Here is an 18,987-nt window from a genome sequence, read left to right on the forward strand (position 1 = left end):
GTATTAGGCATAAAACATGTTTTTTAACCAAGAACGTACTTTTTCTATTAGATGAGTTAAGCACATAGAACAAAACTACCATGTAATAATAAATAAATAAATAAATAAATTTATCTTATCTCTAGCTATATATTTCATAGTATCTTACAGAATTTTGAGAATATATTAAAAATAAAAGATATCCAGGGACTTCCGGGTAAGATGGCGGAAGAGTAAGACGCGGAGATCACCTTCCTCCTCACGGATACACCAGAAATACAGCTACACGTGGAACAACTCCTACAGAACACCTACTGAACGCTGGCAGAAGACCCCAGACCTCCCAAAAGGCAAGAAACTCCCCACATACCTGGGTAGGGCAAAGCGGAGAGATTCCCGCACAGAGGATCGGTGCCGAGCGGCACTCACCAGCCCGAGAGGCTTGTCTGCTCGCCCGCCGGGGCGGGCGGCGCTGGAAGCTGAGGCTCGGGCTTCGGTCAGAGCGCAGGGAGAGGACTGGGGCTGGCGGCGAGAACTCAGCCTGAAGGGGGCTAGTGTGCCACAGCTGGCCGGGAGGGAGTCCGGGAGAACTCTGGAGCTGCCGAAGAGGCAAGAGACTTGTTCTTCCCTCTTGGTTTCCTGCTGCGCGAGGAGAGGGGATTAAGAGCGCTGCTTAAAGGGGCTCCACAGACGGGCGCGAGTCGCGACTGAAAGCGCGGAGCCCAGTGACGGGCGTGGGACGCTGGGGCTGCTGCTGCCGCCGCCAAGAAGCCCGTGTGCGAGCGCAGGTCACTGTCCACACCGCCCTTCCGGGAGCCTGAGCAGCCCGCCACTGCCGGGGTCCCGGGATCCAGGGGCGGCTTCCCTGGGAGAACGCACGGCGCGCCTCGGGCTGGTGCAACGTCACGCCGACCTCTGCCGCTGCAGGCTCGCCCCGCACTCCGTGCCCCTCCCTCCCGCCCGGCCTGAGTGAGCCAGAGTTCCCGAAGAGGCTGCTCCTTTAACCCTTTCCTGTCTGAGCGAAGAACAGACGCCCTCCGGCGACCTACACGCAGAGGCGGGGCCAAATCCAAAGCTGAGACCCGGGAGCTGTGAGAACAAAGAAGAGAAAGGGAAACCTCTCCCAGCAGCCTCAGAAGCAGCGGATTAAAGCTCCACAATCAACTTGATGTACCCTGCATCTGTGGAATACATGAATAGACAACAAATCATCCCAAATTGAGGAGCCAGGAGTCAGTACTGTGCCTCTGAGGTGGGAGAGCCAACTTCAGGACACTGGTCCACAAGAGACCTCCCAGCTCCACATAATATCAAACGGCGAAAATCTTCCAGAGATCTCCATCTCAACACCAGCACCCAGCTTCACTCAACGACCAGCAAGCTACAGTGCTGGACACCCTATGCCAAACAACTAGCAAGACAGGAACACAACGCCACCCATTAGCAGAGAGGTGGCCTAAAATCATAAAAAGTCTGCAGACACCCCAAAACACACCACCAGACGTGGACCTGCCCACCAGAAAGACAAGATCCAGCCTCATCCACCAGAACACAGGCACTAGTCCCCTCGACCAGGAAACCTACACAACCCACTAAACCAACCTTAGCCACTGGGGACAGACACCAAAAACAACAGGAACTACGAACCTGCAGCCGGCAAAAAGGAGACCCCAAACACAGTAACATAAGCAAAATGAGAAGACAGAAAAACACACAGCAGGAGAAGGAGCAAGATAAAAACCCACCAGACCTAACAAATGAAGAGGTAATAGGCAGTCTATCTGAAAAAGAATTCAGAATAATGATAGTAAAGATGATCCAAAATCTTGGAAATAGAATAGACAAAATGCAAGAAACAGTTAACAAGGACCTAGTAGAACTAAAGATGAATCAAGCATCGATTAAAAACACAATAAATGAAATGAAAAATACTCTAGATGGGATCAATAGCAGAATAACTGAGGCAGAAGAACGGATAAGTGAGGTGGAAGATAAAATAGTGGAAATAACTAATGCAGAGCAAAATAAAGAGAAAAGAATGAAAAGAACAGAGGACAATATCAGAGACCTCTGGGACAACATTAAACGCACCAACATTCGAATTATAGGGGTTCCAGAAGAAGAGGAGAAAAAGAAAGGGACTGAGAAAATATTTGAAGAGATTATAGTTGAAAACTTCCCTAATATGGGAAAGGAAATAGTTAATCAAGTCCAAGAAGCACAGAGAGTCCCATACAGAATAAATCCAAGGAGAAATACGCCAAGACACATATTAATCAAACTGTCAAAAATTAAACACAAAGAAATCATATTAAAAGCAGCAAGGCAAAAACAACAAATAACACACAAGGGAATCCCCATCAGGATAACAGCTGATCTCTCAGCAGAAACTCTACAAGCCAGAAGGGAGTGGCAGGACATAATTAAAGTGATGAAGGAGAGAAACCTGCAACCAAGATTACTCTACCCAGCAAGGATCTCATTCAGATTTGATGGAGAAATTAAAACCTTTACAGACAAGCAAAAGCTGAGAGAGTTCAGCACCACCAAACCAGCTTTACAACAAATGCTAAAGGAACTTCTCTAGGCAAGAAACACAACAGAAGGAAAAGACCTACAATAACGAACCCAAAACAATTAAGAAAATGGGAATAGGAACATACATATCGATAATTACCTTAAATGTAAATGGACTAAACGCTCCCACCAAAAGACACAGATTGGCTGAATGGATACAAAAACAAGACCCATATATATGCTGTCTACAAGAGACCCACTTCAGACCTAGAGACACATACAGACTGAAAGTAAGGGGATGGAAAAAGATATTCCATGCAAATGGAAACCAAAAGAAAGCTGGAGTAGCAATTCTCATATCAGACAAAATAGACTTTAAAATAAAGACTACTAGAAGAGACAAAGAAGGACACTACATAATGATCAAGGGATCGATCCAAGAAGAAGATATAACAATTGTAAATATTTATGCACCCAACATAGGAGCACCTCAATACATAAGGCAAACACTAACAGCCATAAAAGGAGAAATCGACAGTAACACAATCATAGTAGGGGACTTTAACACCCCACTTTCACCAATGGACAGATCATCCAAAATGAAAATAAATAAGGAAACACAAGCTTTAAATGATACATTAAACAAGATGGACTTAATTGATATTTATAGGACATTCCATCCAAAAACAACAGAATACACATTTTTCTCAAGTGCTCATGGAACATTCTCCAGGATAGATCATATCTTGGGTCACAAATCAAGCCTTGGTAAATTTAAGAAAATTGAAATTGTATCAAGTATCTTTTCCGACCACAATGCTATGAGACTAGATATCAATTACAGGAAAAGAGCTATAAAAAATACAAACACATGGAGGCTAAACAATACATTACTTAATAACGAAGTGATCACTGAAGAAATCAAAGAGGAAATAAAAAAATACCTAGAAACAAATGACAATGGAGACACGACGACCCAAAACCTATGGGATGCAGCAAAAGCAGTTCTAAGAGGGAAGTTTATAGCAATACAATCCCACCTTAAGAAACAGGAAATATCTCGACTAAACAACCTAACCTTGCACCTAAAGCAATTAGAGAAAGAAGAACAAAAACATCCCAAAGTTAGCAGAAGGAAAGAAATCATAAAAATCAGATCAGAAATAAATGAAAAAGAAATGAAGGAAACAATAGCAAAGATCAATAAAACTAAAAGCTGGTTCTTTGAGAAGATAAACAAAATTGATAAACCATTAGCCAGACTCATCAAGAAAAAAAGGGAGAAGACTCAAATCAATAGAATTAGAAATGAAAAAGGAGAAGTAACAACTGACACTGCAGAAATACAAAAGATCGTGAGAGATTACTATAAGCAACTCTATGCCAATAAAATGGACAACCTGGAAGAAATGGACAAATTCTTAGAAATGCACAACCTGCCAAGACTGAATCAGGAAGAAATAGAACATATGAACAGACCAATCACAAGCACTGAAATTGAAACTGTGATAAAAAATCTTCCAACAAACAAACGCCCAGGACCAGATGGCTTCACAGGCGAATTCTATCAAGCATTTAGAGAAGAGCTAACGCCTATCCTTCTCAAACTCTTCCAAAATATAGCAGAGGGAGGAACACTCCCAAACTCATTCTACGAGGCCACCATCACCTTGATACCAAAACCAGACAAGGATGTCACAAAGAAAGAAAACTACAGGCCAATATCACTGATGAACATAGATGCAAAAATCCTCAACAAAATACTAGCAAACAGAATCCAACAGCACATTAAAAGGATCATACACCATGATCAAGTGGGGTTTATCCCAGGAATGCAAGGATTCTTCAATATACGCAAATCAATCAACGTGATACACCATATTAACAAATTGAAGGAGAAAAACCATATGATCATCTCAATAGATGCAGAGAAAGCTTTCGACAAAATTCAACACCCATTCATGATAAAAACCCTGCAGAAAGTAGGCATAGAGGGAACTTTCCTCAACATAATAAAGGCCATATATGACAAACCCACAGCCAGCATCGTCCTCAATGGTGAAAAACTGAAACCATTTCCACTAAGATCAGGAACAAGACAAGGTTGCCCACTCTCACCACTCTTATTCAACATAGTTTTGGAAGTTTTAGCCACAGCAATCAGAGAAGAAAAGCAAATAAAAGGAATCCAAATTGGAAAAGAAGAAGTAAAGCTGTCACTGTTTGCAGATGACATGATACTATACATAGAGAATCCTAAAGATGCTACCAGAAAACTACTAGAGCTAATCAATGAATTTGGTAAAGTTGCAGGATACAAAATTAATGCACAGAAATCTCTGGCATTCCTATATACTAATGATGAAAAATCTGAAAGTGAAATCAAGGAAACACTCCCATTTACCATTGCAACAAAAAGAATAAAATATCTAGGAATAAACCTACCTAAGGAGACAAAAGACCTGTATGCAGAAAATTATAAGACACTGATGAAAGAAATTAAAGATGATACAAATAGATGGAGAGATGTACCATGTTCTTGGATTGGAAGAATCAACATTGTGAAAATGACTCTACTACCCAAAGCAATCTACAGATTCAATGCAATCCCTATCAAAATACCACTGGCATTTTTCACAGAACTAGAACAAAAAATTTCACAATTTGTATGGAAACACAAAAGACCCCGAATAGCCAAAGCAATCTTGAGAACGAAAAATGGAGCTGGAGGAATCAGGCTCCCTGACTTCAGACTATACTACAAAGCTGCAGTAATCAAGACAGTATGGTACTGGCACAGAAACAGAAAGATAGATCAATGGAACAGGATAGAAAGCCCAGAGATAAACCCACGGACATATGGTCACCTTATCTTTGATAAAGGAGGCAGGAATGTACAGTGGAGAAAGGACAGTCTCTTCAATAAGTGGTGTTGGGAAAACTGGACAGGGACATGTAAAAGTATGAGATTCGATCACTCCCTAACACCATACACAAAAATAAGCTCAAAATGGATTAAAGACCTAAATGTAAGGCCAGACACTATCAAACTCTTAGAGGACAACATAGGCAGAACACTCTATGACATAAATCACAGCAAGATCCTTTTTGACCCACCTCCTAGAGAAATGGAAATAAAGACAAAAATAAACACATGGGACCTAATGAAACTTAAAAGCTTTTGCACAGCAAAGGAAACCATAAACAAGACCAAAAGACAACCCTCAGAATGGGAGAAAATATTTGCAAATGAAGCAACTGACAAAGGATTAATCTCCAAAATTTATAAGCAGCTCATGCAGCTCAATAACAAAAAAACAAACAACCCAATCCAAAAATGGGCAGAAGACCTAAATAGACATTTCTCCACAGAAGATATACAGACTGCCAACAAACACATGAAAGGATGCTCAACATCTTTACTAATTAGAGAAATGCAAATCAAAACTACAATGAGATATCATCTCACACCAGTCAGAATGGCCATCATCAAGAAATCTAGCAACAATAAATGCTGGAGAGGGTGTGGAAAAAAGGGAACACTCTTGCACTGCTGGTGGGAATGTGAATTGGTACAGCCACTATGGAGAACGGTATGGAGGTTCCTTAAAAAACTACAAATAGAACTACCATATGACCCTGCAATCCCACTACTGGGCATATACCCTGAGAAAACCATAATTCAAAAAGAGACATGTACCAAAATGTTCATAGCAGCCCTATTTACAATAGCCCGGAGATGGAAACAACCTAAGTGTCCATCATTGGATGAATGGGTAAAGAAGATGTGGCACATACATACAATGGAATATTACTCAGCCATAAAAAGAAATGAAATTGAACTATTTGTAATGAGGTGGATGGACCTAGAGTCTGTCATACAGAGTGAAGTAAGTCAGAAAGAGAAAGACAAATACTGTATGCTGACACATATATATGGAATTTAAGAAAAAAAAAGGTCATGAAGAACATAGGGGTAAGACAGGAATAAAGACACAGACCTACTAGAGAATGGACTTGAGGATATGGGGAGGGGGAAGGGTAAGCTGTGACAAAGTGAAAGAGCGGCATGGACATATATACACTACCAAACGTAAGGTAGATAGCTAGTGGGAAGCAGCCGCATAGCACAGGGAGATCAGCTCGGTGCTTTGTGACCGCCTGGAGGGGTGGGATAGGGAGGGTGGGAGGGAGACGCAAAAGGGAGGGGATATGGGAACATATGTATACATATAACTGATTAAATTTGTGATAAAGCAAAAAATAAAAAAAAATAAAAAAAATAAAAAGACAAAAAAAAAAAAAAAAAAAAAAAAAAGATATCCAGTAACTAAGATTTACCAAGCCTAAGATCAGTCATAAGTTTTTAATATGTGGTAAGAATGACAGGATACTTTTTTTTTTTTTTTTATTGTGGTACGCGGACTTCTCACCGCTGCGGCCTCTCCTGCCGCGGAGCACAGGCTCCGGACACGCAGGCTCAGCGGCCATGGCTCACGGGCCCAGCCACTCCGTGGCATGCGGGACCCTCGCCGACCGGGGCAAGAACCCGCATCCCCCGCATCGACAGGCAGACTCTCAACCACTGCGCCACCAGGGAAGCCCGACAGCATACTTTTAAAAACTGGCTATCACTGTGCTCTCATATATAACACCTTTTTCCTATGGTCATCCTTATTGCCTTTAAATCAGTGAAAAGATTTAAATCTTGATTTCTAATATACTGTCAAAAAACATTTTAATGTAATCAAATTAGTATTTTTCCGTGTCTCTTCAATAATGAATTAATTCAACTTTATTGTTGGGATTACATCATCACTTAAGCAATGATTATCAGGATTTTAAAACTTAATGATTTGTTATTCTAAGTTTGCTGTTTGTAGTCAAGCATATTTCACAATAAAGAAAAAAGCTGTATTTAATCTGTATTTTAATATTTCTTATATAGGTGCTAATGCTCACAGAGATTGGTAAATTAAAATGGTTTTTCCCAAGTATTCCATTTTTCTTTTATTTTTCATAAATATCACTGCCTCAGTTTTCTCATTGTTATTTTTAAAAACATTTGTCTGTCAAAGTAAGATAATTGGAATACTGCAACTTGTCCCACAAGTTCAGGATTTTGAGTTCTCTGGAAGGTGTGAACCAATAAGAAGGTGCTGGCAGCAGAGACGGGGTTCTGAAATGGTGACTTTTGGGAATTCCCTGGCGGTCCGGTGGTTAAGACTCTGCGCTTCCAATGCAGGGGGCTCGGGTTCAATCCCTGGTTGGAGAACTAAGATGCTACAAGCCTGTGGCAAGGCCAAAAAATAAAAGTGAAATGGTGACTTTCTTCTTCGTGTCATGCGATGTCATTCGTACCATGTACCTTTACTATTTTCAGACCTTTAATGAACTCTTAAATGTCTGTTATTTGAGGACACTAAACCAATTAACCTTTGCTTCACAGTTCACTTACTACTAACTAGCTGGGAGAGGGTCTGTAATACACACTCTTTATGATGGTACAGTTTGCACCACCCACATCACCACTGAGGACAGAGCACACACTCCTGCTCCATCGTCCTCCACCTTGGCACACCTAAATAGTATCTAGACCCATCTGTTGTATGAATCAATAGTTAATCATCTTAATTGTGTTATTATAGATTAAAGTATTCATCAGTGCTCTTTGATTGCAAGATGCAGACACTCAATCTGAATTTATGCAAAAATAACATTGATTTGTATAACTGTAAGTCCAGAAGTGTAACCAACTTGTAAAAAAGGGGGTCCAGAGCCTTCAGTAATTCTGTTGGGCTCTGACTACACTTTTTAGCCCTCGTGTGTGTGTTTGGTTTATTCATGGCTGTGGCCAGGAGCTCAAGCAAGTCAACAGGGCTCTGACCCTCTTGTTTGGTTCCGCTTACCTCTGCCTGACTTTGATTTTTCACACTAGGACCAGATGTATGATTGACAAGATGGCCACCAATGACTCCAGATGCGTGACTTCCAGCTTAAACATCCCACAGGGGAAAGAGACTGTTGTTCCCCAACAGTTCCAGCAAATAATTTATGAATACTTTGGTCAGTCTGACTTGAGACTTGTTCCAGTACTGAACCTTTTAGCTACAGAAAGAAGGTGCTTGGATTGGCCACGACTGACACTTGTTCTCTCCACAGTGGCAAGGAACAGAGCAATCTGTATTACTTTTAGATGTCATGTAAATTGTGAGACCAGTTCAACTAGATGAAAATTGAATGCTAGAATTATGAGTAGTTTAAAACTTATTAACATATATAATGAGATTATGTAAATTTTAAAATGAAATAAAACATTTAGTATTCATTAATTTTAATAAATTTAATATTCATTAATTTAAATTTGTATTTGCTTTATAATTTTAATAGATAAAATTGGAAAGTTCAGAAGAAAAATGCTTTGAAAACATTGAAAATACTTTTAATTTTTTTTAATTTAATTTTAATTTTTTCATTTTTGATGTTTGTAATCCAGTGGAGTTCTATGAGATTAGGGTGTTAGGATTACTAGAATCTACAGAATACGGTGGTATCTTTTAAAAAATTTTTTTTGAATTTTATTGAAATATAGTTGATTTACAATGTTGTTAATTTCTGCTATACAGCAAAGTGATTCAGTTAGACATATATATTCTTTTTTTTTAATATTTTTTTTATTAGTTTCTGCTTTATAACAAAGTGAATCAGCCATACATATACATCCGTTCCCACATCCCTTCCCTCATGCATCTCCCTCCCTCCCACCCTCCCCATCCCACCCCTCCAGGCGGTCACAAAGCACCGAGCTGATCTCCCCGTGCTCTGCGGCTGCTTCCCACTATCTATCTACCTCACGTTTGGTAGTGTATACATGTCCATGCCTCTCTTTCGTTTTGTCACAGCTTACACTTCCCCCTCCCCATATCCTCAAGTCCATTCTCAAGTAGGTCTGTGTCTTTATTCCCGTTTTACCCCTAGGTTCTTCATGACATTTTTTTTTAAAATTCCATATATATATATTCTTTTTCATATTCTTTTCCATTATGGTTTATCACAGGCTATTGAATATAGTTCCCTGTGCTATACAGTAGGACCTTATTGTTTATCTAATTTTAATTTATTTAAAAAAAACTGTATTCAAACTTTGTATACTTTGAATATAAGTACATACTATCTTTTAATTGCTGCCAATAGAACACAAAATAAGTGAAAAATCTTGATTATCACAATATAATTATTTTTCTTAAATGAACATGAGAAAATATATTTTTGAATAATTGTATAATTTAGAAATTATGCTTTTCATTATTAGTCATCCATCCATTGATAGTTCATTAGCAGTGCAATCAGACGTGTGCAATAATAACAATTCTTTTGTCTTCGACATTTTGCTAATTTTCATCCTTATGAAATCATACAATTTTCATCCTTATGAAATCATACAATTACATATGTCTTTGGATTAGGAAGGTGTATTTGTCAAGGCAGGGAATCATTATGAAGGTGTATTTGTCAAGGCAGGGAGACAGGACATATATTTAACAGCATGTGGGCCTCCATTTTTACTCTTACTCTGGGATCCAGCAGTGTTAAAGGCAGGACGAACAGAGAAGACAAGAAATTTGGTCTAAACCTGGATGTCATGAAAGAATTTAAGGTGTTGATAAGAGCAGGACTGGAATGATTTACTTTTGGGGAAGGCCCATGAAGAGAGATAAATGAAGTCAGGAGGTAGCTAATAAATGGGATAATAAGGAAAAGTTAAAAGACTAGGTTTATGCTGTGGAGTTTTCCCTGTTCTTCTGGATTGCTTAAGTTACTCTGAGTTTTTCTGTGTTTTTGTGCTAAATATGCTGTTACTTTGATTCTCAAGTACCTGTTATACATAATACCTCATAATTAAAAATTCACATTAGTCATCTTTTTAGTGAGTTTAAATCTTTGTGTGAAAATTCAGCTATAATAAATTTATACACACATAAATGTACATGAATATATAGGTATACTGAAATTTTTTCTTTGATCACTCTAGTATAGAAGAGATCATGAAACTGATGTCAGTAAGTTCTACTTAATCTAAATTAATTCAGGATTTTTATTCTTAACCTCTGTGTGTCTGTTTCCTCATTTGTAAAATAGGTTTTATAGCAGTACCTACATCATAGGGTTGTTGTGAGAATTAAATGTGTTAATCTATGTAAACTGCATAGAATAGTGCTCGGTCTAGAGAAAGCCCTATATGTTTTCTACTATTATTATTACCTCTGTCCTCATCCTTGATGTTGGTCCTAAGAGGTGATGGGTCATAGGGAAGCACGGTAGGTGGGGAAGCATCTCATCCTTGATTTTCATCATCTTTGCCTGCTTGCTAGCATCCTTGCTGAGAAGTCACATTCCTTTAAAGTTTCTACTCAGGTTACTACCACATCCTGTCTACAAGGCCTTTCTGGTTTCACTTCACACTTAGCTATTTTCACACCTCTTTTCAGCACATTTAGCTTGGGAAAATGCTGGGTCAGACATGTTAGATAATACAAAAGGCCACTTTTATTTAATGCTCAGCTGTGCTGCTGGGTAAGAAGAGAACTCAACTCCTTTCACTCCATCTGAGCACCAAGGCACTGACTCTTCGTCTCTCAGATCCATCCAAACGTATAGTAGAGGATTTGTGTCCTGCATTCCACCTTAGAACTCGGCCGGGGAAAGGAAGCCAGTGGAGGACACTGGGCCTTAGCGGGGACTCACTAGCTCCCAAGCTCTCTGGCTTCCTGCTCGTCTTCCTTCTTTCTCTTCTCCCATCCTTTGCCCCCAGCCCAGGTAACCTTTACTTCCTATGGATCTTCTGAGGTCTGAGCTAACGGACTGGCTCTTATTTCCTCAGGCTTTCATGCAGATCTATTGTTGATGTCCCTGAGTGCCCATACCCAAACGTTTTGGCTTCTGTAACTGAGAATCCACTGCCCCTCCCCAGCTTTCCACCCCAACACCCTCTCCCTGCTCTTCTCTGTGGGCACGGCTCCTCCCTGGAGGCTTAGCTGACTAGCAAAATAATTTACTAATCTGATTGCTAGAAGGCTAAGGAACAAGAAGAAAGAATCAATGATTTATATTGCAAAATATTATTTTGTTCTAATAAGTCTTTGTGTTCTGGGAAGAAAACTGACTTCTCCTGGAGGTATGTTTGTCCCTGTCTGCAGTCTCCAAAAGGGTGAAAACCAGTTTTTTATACAGAATCTATTTCATGAGAACAGTAACTTCCTCATGACACAATGCAGCCTGTGCTTCTCTGGGAGACATTTCCTCCCCTCACTCTAGGGTTAAGCCTAAGTAGTGGCTTTCATATGCAATGCCCTTCACTAGCATTGACAGTCATTTTATAGGGGCTTTCCACCTTCATGTGCTGGCCTAAACTTCTCCCATCCTTTCTTGCCCGTCTCTGGGGACGTTGGCCATGATGCAGGTTGAAGCCGTTCTTCAGGAATAAGCTCCAGTGAAAGCTCTTGCATAAGAGGTGAAGAGTTGGCTTTGCTTATACACAGGGTGCTTTGTACCCTTTCTCTAAGCTTCTGACACCTTTGAAAGGGATAATTATGCCAGGGCAATAGGTGTGAATGGAATAGTCTCTCTTCCACCCAACAAACCAAACTTTATGGCACTTAGAGTTCATAGACAACAAACAAAGCTGTATCCACTCCTTCCACATAGTGATGGCCTAGTCTTTTGCCATCAAGGAAACGCTGGCTGAGGGCTTCCCTGGTGGCACAGTGGTTGAGAGTCCGCCTGCCGTTGCAGGGGACATGGGTTCGTGCCCCGGTCCGGGAACATCCTACATGCTGCGGAGTGGCTGGGCCCGTGAGCCATGGTCGCTGAACCTGCACGTCTGGAGCCTGTGCTCCGCAACGGGAGAGACCACAACAGTGAGAGGCCCACGTACCGCAAAAAAAAAAAAAAAAAAAAAAAAAGAAAACGCTGGCTGAGCTTGGGTTGCATAGGGTCAGGGGTCTCTCTCTGATTTGTTGAGTCTGCCTAAGCCTGCGTGGTCTCTGTTGTTTTAGCTATAGTCTCTTTTTAAATCTCAGCCAAGAATAAAATGCTGCTTCCATAAAGGCAAAGAAAGAGAAAAGTGCTTATTCCAGACTTAAAGCTTAACAGCTGTCTGAAACAATTTTCTCTTGGGGACTAAGTGGTTCTCTCTGGCTTTACCATGGAGTCTAAACCTCTCTCCCAAAGCGCGATCTATTGCCTGGCACATACCCCAGGCTGCTTGATGACAGCTCTGCAAGGTAACTGGAGCTCTGTCTTGTTGTGCTTTTGTAGACAGCCTTGAAAAGAAATTCAGAGCCTAAGGAATGGGCTCTAAATAAAACTTTCACTCCTTCCTAGGTGTTCTCCAGGGATTCAGAGAATTGAATCTCTGTGGCAATTTATAAGACTGTTGACCCTTGTTTCTTTCCTTATGTAGATTCCCCTGCATCTACCTAGAAAATGCAAAGCAGTCAGTAGTCTGCTCACTCTCAATCCAGCAGTTTTTCTGAAATTGGTATTGACTTTGGAGTCTGCCTCATCCCCACATGCCAATTCTCTTCCATCTATCACCTCAATATGATCTGGTTCTGTAGTGCATGTATTTGTTATAGACAGGCTTCTGCATACAGTGGGTAGTGCTTTAGCCCACAAGACTCAGTTGTATAAGAAATGTAACTTTATTTTTCTAAATTCAAATTTGGTTTCAAATAGGAGTTCTGCAAAGTGGTTTCTACCTCAACTCTGTCAATTCCAGATAATCTCAATTCATTTAAACGTTGTTTTCAGCTGATGAATGTATTGTATTTCATAGAAGAAAATCAGGCAGGTGTTTCCTCATTTTCTCGCATCAAATCCACCAGTTTTCCTGCTTCTGTGCCCATGTGCTTGCCATCCCTCCTGTTTCAATGGAAGAAATATCCCTGCTCCTAAGACAACTCCTTCACTGCCCTGTAGTTCTCAAACCTTTCCACCTTCTCAAGGATTTCTCTCTTGAAATTATACCCTTTTTCTTAATTTGCATGAGAACTTCAAGTAATTTAAAAGGTCAGACTTTTTCAACTCCAAAGTGTTAGCTTCCAAAAATTTCTTTTTGCCTTTCTCCTTCCCTGTTCTTCAGTGCTGACAATAGGTGCCTTGAAGTCTGGTTTGAAAGAGTAATGGAACAAAAGAGCATTCCCAGGGTGAAAAACACAATGGTTAAACAGTACAAAGTATATTATCCTATTGCACGTTGGTGTATAGTGTCACTTTGTACAAAGTTTTACAGTGTCATACTTTGACCTTGCCCATAGCAAGCTCTAAGGCAGACTGTAGAGTGCTCCGGGCCTCTGCTGAGACCACCGCTGCTCCCCACCCCTCTCACTTTTTACTACCACAGATAGTCAATGATACCTTCTCTGTGAAGGCTGTAAAGAGGGCTGACACTGACTGCCCCTAGGAGGCTATCATTAGGAATAGCCTTACTGTCCCTGTTGTCCAAGCCTCTCAGGTCATCATTCTCAATCCATTGCATGCTTCTCACTGGCATACCAGCATGCTGTAATACTCCCCTTTAAAAACCAAACGAGGGCTTTCCTGGTGGCGCAGTGGTTGAGAGTCCGCCTGCCGATGCAGGGGACACGGGTTCGTGCCCCTGTCTGGGAAGATCCCACATGCCGCGGAGCGGCTGGGCCCGTGAGACATGGCCGCTGAGCCTGCGCGTCCGGAGCCTGTGCTCCGCAACGGGACAGGCCACAACAGTGAGAGGCCCGCGTATCGGAAAAAAAAAAACAAAAAACCCAAACGAACTGGGAGTTCCCCGGTGGTCCAGTGATTAGGACTCTGTCCTTTCACGGCAGGGGGCACATGTTCCATCCCTGGTCGGGAACTAAGATTCTGCATGACGCTTGGTGCAGCGGGAAAAAAACAAGACAAAACCAGTTTCCATGACTTCACATAACCTTCAAGCCACTTCCCCAATTTATGTGTTCTTCTCTTTGAAAAACTTTTCAAAAGGCTTGTCTGTACTCACTACGTCCAATTTCTCTCTTAGTTTCTCTGGAACCCACTCTCATCACTACTATCAGAGGCATCAGTGGCCTCCAGATGACCCAATCTGAAGATCAGCTCTGTCTTCATCTCTCCCAATTTCTCATCCATATTTGACAAAGTTCATCAGTCCCTCCCCTTGAAGTTCTTCTTCCTTTGGCTTCTGGTATATAACACCATCCTTGTTTGCCTCCCACTCCACTGACAACTTTTTTTAGCTTCCTTGTCTGGAACCTCCTACTTTTCCTGATTTATTAATGAAGAGTTCCTAAGGCTCAGTCTTTGAATCACTTCTCTGTACTGTCCACATTCACTCTTCGGAACTTAAGAGTTTGATGATCTAATCCAGTCCCATGGCTTTAAAGATCAATTATATGATTTTGTGGCTCCAAAATGTATACCCTATCCTTAAATCTCTCCCCTGAGCTCTAAACTGCCATATTCAAAAGGCTACTTGATATCTGCCTTGCATACATAATAGACATCTTAAGCTTATTATTTCCAAATGAAAAATGATTTATCCCTCCAAAGCCAGTTTTTGTCTAGGTTTTTTAAATGCTCTGAATGGAATTACAATTCAATAAGTTGCTCCTGCCAAAATCTTGGAATCTTTCTTGACACTGCCCTTTCTCTCACGTGGGACAGGAAACCTCAGCATTGTTTACACTGCAGGGTGAGCGTGGCCAATGTCCGAAGAAGATGACTGAGGACTAGATATTGTGATGCCACCACAACAAGCACCTCCTTCATGGTCCCTGGTCCCTGGCCCCTTGTCCTTTCATCTCATTCCCTGTCTTTAGACCTTAGATGCAACCTCATGGAGAAGGAGGAGGGAATCCTTGAATTGAGTTGGGGAAAACCTAAAATGTCTCAATAATCACAAATATTACTAAATGTGCAAAAAAGTGACCATATAAAGTTTTCTGCTTTTAGGTAAAAATGGGAAGTGAAGTTAGTAATCAAGTTCAGTTACAGAAGAACAAAGATATATGTTATTTTATATAGGTTCTGAGCTGCAAATTCATACCCACTGTCCTTGGGGTTTCTCCCCTCTTTATGTGGCTTGTGGGCCTTCTTTCCTGACAGGCTGCTCAAAGAGGCTACATGAATCCCTGTGAGTCAGCAAGATGATCTATTAAGAAACCAGAAGAAAATATTAATGCCCTCATTCATATTTAATTTTATATAAAATTAGATCTAAATCTTTACTAAGATATATATATATATATATATATATATATATATATATATATATATATATATATATATAGACATTGGTCCTTTACCTGGGCACACATCAGTCACTTGTCTTGCAGGGTCCTGAGGGAAGTGTGCATGACAGTCAGTGAGTCCCTCATTTTTCATCCTATTTCAACCCTGAGTGTATTTTGGCCTCGAAATAGTAGTTAACAGTAATATGAAGACATCTACAATTAGCAAAATAATATATAAAAATATTATTTATTTTATCTTCATCTCATTCTCTTCAATTTATATTTTATATGAGTTATAATATGATACTGTGTTCATATGGCATTTATATGTATATAAGTTATGAATAAATAAATACACAAATATGAGGTGGATAAATATATTTTATTGATGGGGTGCAAAATAAAAAATATTTAGAGATCATTGCTCATTAGGACAACAATTAGCAGGGCTACTTCTAAATCTTAGAGTGGAAATAGTAGAGCTACACAGTACTTTAAAAAGTTTCTTAAAGAAACAAGTTCCTTTAGGACCAGCATCATATTTTGCTCTCTTCTTGGGTTTTTCTTTTGTAAAGTTATAAAGCAGGGCCACTAGTGTCACAAGCTCAGAATGAGTCCCACAACGCCCCATTCATTAATTTATTCAAATATGCTTATTAAGTATCTCCTATGTGTAAAGTGCGACAGGACAGAGCCCAGAGGTTCCTCCTAAGAGTTTCCAAATCAAATAACAAGAGTTCTTGGCAATAATTCTGAATTGTATTTGGCTGCCGTCTTTCCCCATAGGGTGTGTGCCAGCTATGCAAATCAATTACAGAAAGACCTTTGTCATTGCTCAAGCTGAAAATCTAGACATGCAAGCTAATTCTAGTTAATTGCACATGTATTACCATAACAATTTAAAATGAAAGTTTTTGCCAATGATTAGTATACAGTACCTCATTAAGTAAATAATCAAAATTTTAATAAAAGTCATGTTGAAGAGAATTTTGTGATATTTCCAGGTTAAATTTAGCTTTATTTACTTGGGAAACTCAAACATAGCTATTTAGTTCTTTCTCTTTTCCCCAATTCCATCTTCCTAAAGAGATTACATTTTTTTTAATCTCAAAATTTTACATCAGTAGAATTGTTTTGTTTGCCTTGAATTAGAATCTTGAGTGCATTTGGGTGATTGCTAAATGCTGAGTGCATCTGGATGCGTGCAGGAAGTATGAAATATGAGGCTCCTACAAGGTGACTGTTAACATAAATAGGTCAAAGTTCTCTTAACTTCTCTGCCAGAGTTTCCATGAAGTTAAATTGGAAAATGGACCAACATAATGTAGAAGTACAAAAGAATCCCGAGACATTAGAGAAAGAAGACTAATTGATGATCCAAAACAACATCATCATTTCCAGACAATGATACAAATGCTAAAGTGTTTAGATAATTTATCTAAGGATAAATATACAGATAGATAGTGGAAGAAACCCTGTGTTTTGAACCTAGACAGTAGTCAAAACAGGAAAATCTTCTCTTAATAGGCTTTTCATATAGGGCAGCCAAGGATTATTATATTAATTTATCTAAATGCTGGATTTGCACAGATTTAAGATTAAAAGTGATAATCCCTGGAATATGCAGTTTTGCTTCATTTTGTTTTTAATTATTTTTGCAGCCAAAGGCTATCTTGAAGAGAGTAAAAGGATTGGGAACACAAACTTATACATGGAAGATAAACACATTGCTGAAAGAAGTATCACACTTTTGAATAAATGGAGCTAAAACTTTATGGTTTCTAAATGGAAAGACTGCATGTAATAGTGATTCAATCTTTTCTGAAAAATTTATAAATTTTAACTCAATTCTGACCTGTTAAAATTTTGAGAAGATGTTTAAAGAGACATAATGACTATTCTCTCCTGAAGGATCCCCAAGATCGTGAACTGAAACATTACTTCAATATTTTATGACCCATCTTCTCTTTGATTAAAAACTGTATGCTTTCTCTTGATTTTTAAGTCAAAACAATGACAATTTTGAACATGGTTTCTTAAAGAGAACACATCCTCTCTTTCCACGCTCAGTATCCTCTCCCTCAGGGAAGGGCTGTGTGTGTGTGTGTGTGTGTGTGTGTGTGTGTGTGTGTGTGTATCTCTCCTATGAGTTGAAAGTCATTGCAGGGATGGTTCAATATCCACAAATCAATCAATGTGATATATCACATTAACAAATTGAAGAATAAAAATTTTATGATTATCTCAATAGATGCAGAAAAAACTTTCAACAAAATCCACAATCCATTTATGATAAAAACCCTCAACAAAGTCAGTACAGAGGGAGCATACCTCAACATAATAAAGGCCGTGCATTACAAACCCACAGCCAACAACATACTCAAGGGTGAAAAGCTGAAAGCATTTCCTCTAAGATCAGAAACAGGACAAGGATGCCCACTCTCACCACTTTTATTTAACACAGAATTGAGAGTCCGAGCCACAGAAATCAAACAAGAAAAAAAATTAAAAGGAATACAAATTGGAAAGGAAGAAGTAAAACTGTCATTCTTTGCAGATGACAATTATATATAGAAAATCTGAAAGATGCTACCAAAAACTATTAGAACTAATAAATGATTTCAGTAAATTTCAGGATACAAAGTTACCTACAGAAATGTGTTCATTTCTATACACTAGCAATGAACTGTCAGAAAGAGAAATTAAAAAAACAATCCCTTTACAATTGCATCAAAAAGAATAAAATACACAGAAATAAATCTAACCAAAGAGGTAAAATACTTGTACTCTGAAAACTATAAGACATTGATGAAAGAAATTGAAGACAATACCAAAAAATGGAAAAATATACCAACTTCATGGACTGGAAGAATTAACATTGTTAAAATGGCCATACTACCCAAGACAATTGACAGGTTCAGTGAAATCCCTACCAAAATACCAAGGGGATATTTCTCAGAACTAGAACAAACAATTCTAAAATTTGTATGGAAACACAAAAAAAACCATATAGCCAAAACAATCTTGAGAAAGAACAAAGCTGGAGGTATCATGCTCACTTATTTTAAACTATACTACAACATTACATTAATCAAAATAATATGGTACTGGCACAAAAACAGACACATCAATGGAACAGAATAGAGAGCCCGGTAATAAACTCACACTTATATGGTCAATTAATCTACAACAAAGAAGGCAAGACTATACAAAGCTGCAGGAA

Source organism: Hyperoodon ampullatus, assembly GCF_949752795.1.
Source record: "Hyperoodon ampullatus genome assembly, chromosome: 12".
In the NCBI taxonomy this organism is placed as follows: domain Eukaryota; kingdom Metazoa; phylum Chordata; class Mammalia; order Artiodactyla; family Ziphiidae; genus Hyperoodon; species Hyperoodon ampullatus.